Here is a 9,917-nt window from a genome sequence, read left to right as displayed (position 1 = left end):
AGGAGATCTTCGGCTAATGAAGACTGAACATCGGTAATTCCGCACACAAATGGGCACTTAAACCCCAAATGGGGCTGTTGAAGTAGACAGGTATGCAAAAATTAAAAAGTGATTAATGCCATCGCACACATCAAGATCCCCCCAGCAGTCGGGAGGGGGAGTTGGCGCAGTCGTCAGGTGGAAAAGCATGGAAAGCCACACGAAAAGCGAAACGTATTCATTCGGCGGCCACACAGTCTCGCGTCCCGGTTGCGTGGAAAATCGGCTCGGAAAATTCGCCTGAATCGCGGGCGCGAAAGCACCACTTTCAAATATTTATGAATGAAAATTGTGCCACAGTCTCCCCAAAGTGGTGTAGATCGGATGCAATTTTTCTGGCCCTTCCGACCATGGAGCCCTAAAGGGCGTTTGGGGCCAATCGACATTTTCATAGATGGAAAAATGGAATTCGCTGAAGGGCAAAAGGTAAATAGTGGCCTCAAATTGGTTGCCGTCTACAAAAATTCGCATAAATTTGGGTTGTAAATAAACGGAGAGTCATACACAGTGAAATTGTGAAAATCGGCCTTAGTTGCAAAGGATTTTCGGCAATTTACATTTTGGATTCTGGAAACATTCTTAAAATCCTCGAAAGATGCCATTAGTACCAACGAATATTTTGCATAAAACGCCATTGCTGAAGAGAAGTTAAATGCGATTTTAATGGTCTCTAAGCGGTGAAGGTAGGCAAGATCTCTTTCAGCATTTGACTGATATATTCAGTTGTGGGCTGCGACATGTTGGCCATCAAACGACTCCCAAGTGTGTTTAAATTGCATTGCTCAGAAGCAATTATTCCACGTTTTAGCGGACGAGGGCGCCGAAAAATGTTCACAATTACTCAGCAAGTGTTCCTGAGCAGTCAGGATTCTTTCAAGCAATTTGATAATGTAATTGCAAATTTTTCTATGGACTTTTTTTCGATTATTTGCACCAAAAGAGGAAGTATATTAGAAATGCCGAAAATTTGACGATTTTTGCCAGTGACTGTTTGAAAGAATCTTGATTTGGAAAATATGTTTTGCCACAAGAACAGTTGACTGATCAAATCAGGTTTGGTGAAGAACATCCAGTCTAATGGAGAAGCAATTTGTTGCAAAGCTGCCAACAACTGAACAAGTTTCGAGTGCATCAACTATTCATCATCAGGCGCGGCCCTTTTTCAATCATTTAAAAAAATTCGTTATGGTTTCTGGGCTATTTAACCATTTTTGCACTCTCTGATGCCCATTTTCCAACACATGGGGCAGATATTTGACTGCGGACTTCACCAGTAGTTGCATGAAGCTTCATGTAACATTTGGGGTAAATTTGGCTTCATTGGCAAACGTAAGTTAAATTACATGAATTGATGCAATTTTCTAAGTTTTGGACTTTTCCGCCCTTTTGCTTTGTCCTACTTTATTGTACATTTATAAGCATCCAGGATAAATCTTGGCACGCCGTCTTGAATCGTCCATAGAGGCCTCTGTATGGAAGAGCTGAGGTGAATTTGACTTTTTTCGGAATGATATTTTAGTTCTGACGAAGTCATAAAAGTCCTSAGTTTTWMGCCATTTACCCACTCTTGTACTCTCATCCTCTATTGTYCATTTTCAAACGTACAGGASGAGAGGAGGACTGAAAATTTMTGTTGACAAAAATTAGAAAGCYGCACTTAATACACAGTGTTAACTTAACTTATTATTTACGAAATTTAGTGAAATTGCACGAACTGCTGAAATTTGAATTTTTTAATGTTAATGGCGAACATGTTAATGGCGATTCCTCAATACTTCGGTAAAATATGGGCATACCGTCTTCCACCATCGATAGAAGACTCATGATATAAAAGCTGGTGTGAATTTGACTTTTTTCGGAAAGAGATTTCAGTTATTTTAGTTTAGATGAAGTTATAAAAAGTCCTGGATTTTTGGCTMTTAAGTTGCTTGTTGTCTATTTTTAAATAAAAATAAAAAAAAATAAAGTTGTCTTAAAATYGTCTATTTTTAAGTGTATAGCACAGATATCTGGATGTGGACTTCACYTGAGTCTAAACAAARTCTTTCWTAATCCYTAGAGTACATTTTTAGTTCATTTGTRAAAGTAAGTTAAGTTAAGTTTGATTTGAAGTTTTGGACTCTTCAGCCTTTTATGCGTTGTCAAATTTTATTGCTGATTTCTCAACATCCRGGATAAATGTTGGCATAACGGCATCAATGGTGGATAGAGGACGCTTTACTGAAGATCTGGTGTAAATTTGACGTCTTTTTGARGACTATTTTAGTTTACWTGAAGCCATAAAAAGTCCTGAACTTTTGGCTATTCAGTCGCTCTTGCGCTCTCATCCTCTAAAGTTCATTTCTTAYCGWTCAGAACARMTATGTGGATGCGAGCTTCACATTTGGATAAACAAAGGTTMATTTAATACTCAGTGGGGATTTGAGTTCAGTCGCGAAAGTACGTTAAATTACATTAATTGCAAAATTAACTAAGTKTTGAACCCCTCAGTTTTTTATGCATTGTCAWACTTTGCTGTTGATTTTTGCAACATCCGRACCAAATATTGGCACGCGGGMTTCAACAGTCGACTGAGCGGGCTTTGCGGCAGAYCCGRGRAGAATTTCACTAATTTTAGAAAAATATTTCAGCTTACAAGAATTTATAAACCTCTTGAGTTTAGGGCTATTTGGCCACTCTTGCACTCACCCTCTATTGACTATTTTCCAGCCCGATATCGACCTGCGGGCTCCAGATATCCATAACGGAAGCTTCAGTGAATACTTAGTGTAAATTTGACTTCATTTGCAAAAGTAGGCAAAATTATAGGAGCTCAGAAAATTTTCAAATTTTGGGCGTTTCAGCTGCTCATGAGCTATCATCCTTGATTTCTCAATAATCAGAATACCCGTGAACCAAAGGCCTGCAGTGGATTTGAATTAATTCGGAAAAATGCCTCAATTTCCATGAATTTCATTTATTTGGCGCAAATTCTGTTAGTTTGTCATCTCTAAATAGTCTGAAGTTGATAAATGTGGGCCCCAGGAATGAATTCGAGATTTCCAGTTCCATATGAATAAGTCGAACGTGCTGTAAATAAACTTCCAGCAACCGTTATGTGATTTTTCGTGCCAGTTTTGACGCCGTCGATCTGAACTTACCGAAATCGAGTTTTTCTTTGACTGTTCGCCGCAGGAAACTTTCCGAAAAATATTCTCCTCCTCTATTGATTCTTGACGATATAAGATATTTTCCTTTTATTGCGATGTTTATGGCGAAATATTGCCCGAAGCTGATCCACATTAAAAAACTGTTGTTATTCGCGTGAAGCACTTGAACCGCAGGACGGTTCAGTTCGAGTTTGTTATTTGAGTTGCGAAACATTTGCCGTTCTCCACATAAAACAGTTCATCAAATCACGCAGTTTTGCGAGTCAAAGTGAAATTTCTGAGCTGCATATTAACATGGCAAACTCATTTAGCAGGAGGCCGATACGCTCGCTGCGAAGTTGCTCATTAATGTGTAAAAGGGTCAGGATCTATTTCAGCAGGTACGCGACTTGTGCCATTCGAATATGACCCAATTTCACTTCAGGTGAAGAATCGTCTCACGTAAGATGTGTATATTTATCCGGAAAGCTTCCGGGTTATGCCTGCGTGTAAATACTTTATGACCTGGTTTCGCGTAGAAAAGCCTCGGACATTTTAATTTGCACTTTTTCCACCGAAAAGTTGCCAGAGGATTTCAGGTAGCGAAGCTCTGTCGGGTGGCGATTGCATCTCTTTCCGCAACATTAAAAATTCCCCTATTTGCAATCTAATGCGAGTCTATCTAATAAAATATGATATTCCCCAAACTCGGCTCTCTTTCGGCGCTAGCAGGAGATTTCATTACATTTCGGCTGAGCTTTCCATGCTTTTTCTAACGGCGGGAGTCGATTCTTCCTTACCTAGATATTCTAATGTGATTAAAATTCCACAGATGTTTCCGCAGCAGCGAGAGCTTCCAAGCATTTATTAACTTAAGTGTAAAGTTTATTTATTCTCGTAAAGCTGCACGGTGAATTATGGCGTGTCGACAGAAGCTCCAAGCACCGAAAATTATTTATATTTGGACGAAACAACCAAGCCATATATTGTCGGATTAGGGTTCCACTGTCTCAGGCGAAACGGGGGATTTTTGCATATTCCGCCAATTGTTTTAAATAAAATAAGCATTTCTTTAGAGTCGATTTTTGCAGCCAGGCCACAATGGCCACATTTCCATCAATGATCAAATCAAACACCGGGTTTTCTTTCCAAAAATACATTTGAGTGCCATTATGAATATCAATGGGCTCACTTTTTAATATCCGATCGTCAAGGCATTTTTTCCGCAACGGAGTATCTACTTAGTATATCAGCTTTCAGGCCGCCCAATTTCTTGAAAGATTATATATATTTTCTTCGGCGAAATAGATTGAAGCTGATTTAAGTGGTCTGCGGGTTTAATCTTGCGTTTTATCGGATTGGTTAGCCCTATTAGGGTGATCGAGCACTTTACCAAACCGAATTTTTAATAGCTGGCATTTCGCTTTGTTTCTGCCTGTTTTCGGCCGAATTTCCCGGATAAAATGGCCTGTTTACATGGGATTTCGCCGGTCCTGCAACGTCCCCAACAGCCGTAAAGTTCCTTTGACGAGCACCAAACCGAATTTGTCCGTCTTTATCACTGACCTTCGGCTAAGAGCGGCATTTGCTAATCATTAAGGAGGAAATTCATTTTCCGGCGCACAACACGGTGACGCGGAAAGCTTTTTTAAACACCTCTAAGTGAACGTTTTTATTTTTCCATAAAGCGACTCAATTTTCCCGTCTGCTCGGCCGTTTAGCTCCGACGCAGATAAATAGATACACTCCACACAGCATAAGTCAGAGGGATCGCTCTTTAATATATTTATGAAATTGCTCTAAAGGGAAATATCTCCGATGGAAACAATTCCTGCGGGACATTTGCCAATTGCATTAAGGTGGGCTTAAATAGTGGCTCGCAGTTTTTCATTAGTGCCAGAAAGTTTGCTCGGGAACTGGAAGAACAGCCACTGAAATATTTATCAGACAATTATATCTGGCTGATTTCGAACAACAAAGAATGTTAAACGGGGAAAAGTGTTGACCTTTAATAGTCATCCGCAGTGGCCTTTTGAATAATTGATGTTAAGAACGATGTTTTTTGAGCCTTCATTAAGGCACTGGAATCGTGTCCAATGGAAACTTCGTTCTGGAGCGATTAGCTTTTTCCAATTGAACATTTTATGTTGAAGGATAGACGGTGAGTAGAAGTTCAGCAAAAAGCAGTTGGTTTTGCTCACAAGAAATGTAATACAAGGCTGTAGAAAAAAACATTTAGAGTAGAATGAATAAGGCCTTGTTTGCTTCAAAAAATATAAAATTTCTAGCCATCAGGACCTTAAGAGTGCATGTTTTTTTTTAGGAAAATAAATTAAAACAACCGACTATTTTAGCAGGCAAACAGTTGGGACGAACAGCAACGAACAGAAGCCGAAATCGTAGAAGTTTTAAGCACCGTTTGAGCAAAGCACGGTTCAGAATCCTGTCTGAAGCCAGAATGGCGCAATTGTTGACCATTTTTCATTGAAAGTGGAATTTTCCACCCATTCATCTAATGATCGTGGGATTTTATTAAACATTCCAGAAATTGAATGGAACAACTAGGTGTCATTATAGTTGCCTGGCTCGTTCCCTTTTATAACGAAATTATAAAAATTCCCGGGCTCTGGCGCAAATTACTTTTTAATTGGCTCTCTAAGAGTGCCCGGGTTCCCAGCTACAGGTAACGAGTATATTAGCAAATTAAATAGCGATTTTAGGCAAAGCGACTAAGCATAGTGAAAGTTTTATAAAATGATGTTTGGGAAGTTTGATTTTTGCCAATTTAGTACACGAGGGTCTCAAAATTATTAAATATCAGGCCCAAAGTGAATGATTGTCTTCACTGCGCTCTCACGTTAAAAAATTCGCATCTTACCAACCAAACCGAATTTCAACTTGCAATTTTTACCATATTTAGAAGACACTAGACTTGATTTCACTTGCGCGGATAGAGCAAGGAATGTTCTATAAAAGAGATCAGTTTCTCCAAAAAGGCCGCATTAGTCAATTTTTAGTGAATTTTCCAAGCTGCACCGTAAGTTCGAGTTTTTGCATTGTTGTGAAATTTTCAAAAATTAGTGACCTGAAAACGGGAAACAAGGACAGATTTTCTCTTAATGCCTTTCTGAAGAGAAAAGGGTGTTCCAAAGGCACTGCAACTTTCACCAAATAATTGATTTTTGCCAGTTTAGTACAAGTGGGTGTCAAAATCATAAATATTAGGCCCAAAGTGAAAGATTTTTCTACACTGCGCTCTCTCCTTAAAAAGTTCGCATCTTACAAACCCAAGCGAATTTTAATTTGTAATTTTTACCATATTTAGAAAACACTTGACTCTAAACACTGCAAAAGTTTGATAAAAATTTCCAAGAAGATTGATTTTTGCCAGTTTAGTACAAATGGGTCTCAAAATCATTAAATATTAGGCCCAAAGTAAATGATTTTTCTTCACTGCGCTCTCGCCTTAMAAAATTCGCRTCTTRCAAACCCAAGCGAATTTYAACTTGCAATTTTTACCATATTTAGAAAACACTTGACTCTAAACATTTCAAAAGCTTGGTAAAAATTTCCAAAAAGGTTGATTTTTGCCAGTTTAGTACAAGTGGGTCTCAAAATCATTAAATATTAGGCCCAAAGCGAATGATTTTCCTACACTACGCTCTCTCCTTAAAAAAATCGCATCTTACAAACCCAAGCGAATTTCAACTTGCAATTTTTACCATATTTAGAAAAAACTTGACTCTAAACATTGCAAAAGTTTGATAAAAATTTCCARGAAGATWGATTTTTGCCAGTTTAGTACAAGTGGGTCYCAAAATCATTAAATATTAGGCCCAAAGKGAATGATTTTTCTCCACTGCGCTCTCGCCTGAAAAAATTCGCATCTTACAAAACCAAGCGAATTTCAACTTGCAATTTTTACCATATTTAGAAAACACTTGACTCTAAACATTGCAAAAGTTTGATAAAAATTTCCGAGAAGATTTAGTTTTGCCAGTTTAGTACAAGAGGGTCTCAAAATCAATAAATATCAGGCCCAAAGTGAATGATTTTCTTCACTGCGCTCTCTCGTTAAAAAATTYGCATCTCACAAACCAAAGCGAACTTCAACTTGCAATTTTTACCATAYTTRGAAGACACTTGACTTGATTTCACWTGCGCGGATAGAGCAAGAAATGTTCTATAAAAGAGAGCAGTTTCTCCAAAAAGGCCGCATTAGCCAATTCTTAGTGAATTTTCCAAGCTGYCCCATAAATTCGAGTTTTTACATTGTTGTAAAATTTTTAAAAATTAGTGACTTGAAAACGGGAATTCCTTTATTTTTTTTCTTTAYWWCKKCWKTCTTTATTTTTCCTTTATTTCCTTKAATGCSTTTCTTAAGACAAAAGGGTGTTCCAAAGGCACTGCAACTTTCACCAAATGAGCCTCAGAAGTAATTTTTTCATCAATCAAACTTGTCTTAACTAGACCCCCTGTAGAAACAACCACCTGCTAACTCACTGAAGCCCCATTCTTTCAACACATTTACCATTTCAAGCAAAACCGAGGATCTTTAGCTTAGAACTCAAACAGAAACTTGCCGGAATAAACGCATTAAAACTCGTCCAAACAGTTTCATTTTCGCCCATCCGATTGAGAAACAGTCAGATACAGAAACGTTCGGGCATTAGCCCTCATCCAAAGCAGGGATAACAGTGAAGACAAATAGAAACCGTACAAAAGCGTTGTTTTCAACTCGTCCAAAATTCCGTCAAATTACCTTCAAAGCGGAATAATTTATTCGCACTTAAACATACAACTTATCAAGCTCCATATAGCCGAAGTCTGAATCAAAGAAACTTTGGCTCGTTCGCAATGGCGGTCTGAAAATGCTCGGTTTAAATTTAAATAGGCGAGTTTTGAAACAGCCAAACTAAACTTTGCAGTTTTATTTCGCAATGTCTGAATGGTAAATTGCTTTTTCTAATACCAGTGGCCGAAAGTTGGGATTAGCATGCTGGCCGAACTGAATGAACAGGAACTTTGCACGAGTTTCCAGCAGTTTCACTATTGGGCCTTGTTACAAAGCGAATCAACTACAACGGGGAATTTAAAAATCATATATCTGGTTTAGGGATTGCAATCGTCCGACCGGGAAGTTAAGTTTCAACACTGTTGAAGCTAATTAGGGTCACCCTTTCATAAACCCCCCTATAACTACAGGATTGACTGAAAGTTTACTGATACTGTTTACGACAAACTTAGGGCCTCAACCTAATAAATTGAGAATTAAGGGTAACTAGTTTGGAGTTGTGTTTAACACCAGTTCAATATGCGGCTTTAGAGCCCTTTTTAAGCAATTATTTAGAATTTTGGGTAAAAAGACATTTTTCAGTCTCCTGCAAGTGCTTCGTTAAACAGCTGATTTCATTAATCATTCTAACTGCATTTTCGAACAATATGTTTAACTCCATTTGCCATTTGCAGCCCGACTTGAAGCGACAATTTTGCGCTCATTAACAGCCTCATTAATTCGGAAGTGGAACTTTGGATCTCAGGAAATCCCGTTTGAGCGGCGAAAGTTTGATTTGAACATCGCTGCCCATTTGAAGTGAGCACGTGAATTTAAATTAAATGTAACACACTGCTGTTGAAACCGCAAAAAATTGAATTTTTGCCAACTTGGGTGAAATATGTGCTCAGGGGGCGGCAAAATTGGCCATTATTTGCCTGAATTATGTTCACTTGGGGGCCGGCCAAGTTGGTAAATATTTCATCCGTAGCCGCGTTATTTACACTTCGAAGTGAACGAGTGTGGCTTTAATTGATCCTGCAAATAAATTGAATATTTAGCAGCCGAACGAACAAATGTTCCATTATTAGCAGTGATTTCCATAACTCTCGCCAGCAGGAATTGAGTAATAGCCATGTCCTTAGGGCAGAGATAATGTCAAGGGTTAAAATATCGACCCGAGCACTTGGTTAATGGATAAATCAGTATCCCCGTGGATAAACTTCGTAATTCGTTCAAAATCCTTGTCGAAATTATAACTTCGGGCGTGAGCCCCAAACGTTCCATCCTCAACTAGTCTGAAAACTTCCCATTTTTGGTTGGTTTTTCACAGGATTTTTGGGCCCAATTATTCAGTTTCCTTCACATCATTTTAACGAAATCAGCCAGTAAATCTGATAAGAGTGTTTCTGTGTGAGAACTTCGAAAACTTCTGCTAAGCAAGATGAAAAATGATGCAGAAATCGTGTGTATCATATGTCACTGTGTTGTGCACGCCAGCTGGTGAACTTTTCTTATTACAAGACGGCACGGAAATTGCCGGCAGTTTTCAACTAGATTTCATTAATTTCGCTCAGATTCACCGAGCAAAAGTGTGTCTAATTTTTTCAAATCCGGCAAATTGAAAATAATCGAGCTGGAATTGGCCCAAACCCTCATGTTAAACCGCAATAAATTGAAACCCGACTGCGCCACATGGATATTAAAATCGCATATCGGCAATTTTCATCAAATTCAGATTGATTCGTTTTTTATCACACCATGAAAATGGTTGCACTTAGTCCAGCCAAAACGTTGCGATGAAAACATCGCTGTGAGCCAATGGAAGTTCGGATAAACCATGCAACTTCCGCTCTTTTCAAATGCACATACTTTCCTGACTGTTTCAATTCCAAATCAAAATCAATTCCTGGGCTTCAGTCATTTATTGTCTATTTATCAATTAAAATACGTTTCGGTGTTTTCCACCATCATCA

At 38.5% G+C, this 9,917-nt stretch overlaps 1 protein-coding gene across 1 annotated transcript in view; it reads left to right on the top strand.

Moving 5' to 3' along the window:
* Positions 1 to 210: 210 nt before the first annotated feature.
* LOC109545405 (octopamine receptor beta-1R) overlaps positions 211 to 9,917 on the top strand; it is a 46,485-nt gene continuing 36,778 nt past the window's right edge. The window contains exon 1 of the mRNA XM_019916072.2: positions 211 to 465. The gene's annotated coding sequence lies outside the window, so the exon portion shown is untranslated. The remainder of the gene's footprint in view (positions 466 to 9,917) is intronic.

The sequence above is a fragment of the Dendroctonus ponderosae genome, unplaced genomic scaffold (genome assembly GCF_020466585.1).
Source record: "Dendroctonus ponderosae isolate FM_Combo_2020 unplaced genomic scaffold, Dpon_F_20191213v2 Dpon_F_20191213_5, whole genome shotgun sequence".
Classification (NCBI taxonomy): domain Eukaryota; kingdom Metazoa; phylum Arthropoda; class Insecta; order Coleoptera; family Curculionidae; genus Dendroctonus; species Dendroctonus ponderosae.
Note: the sequence above shows the minus strand (reverse complement) of the source record. Positions and strands in the feature narration are given on the sequence as shown.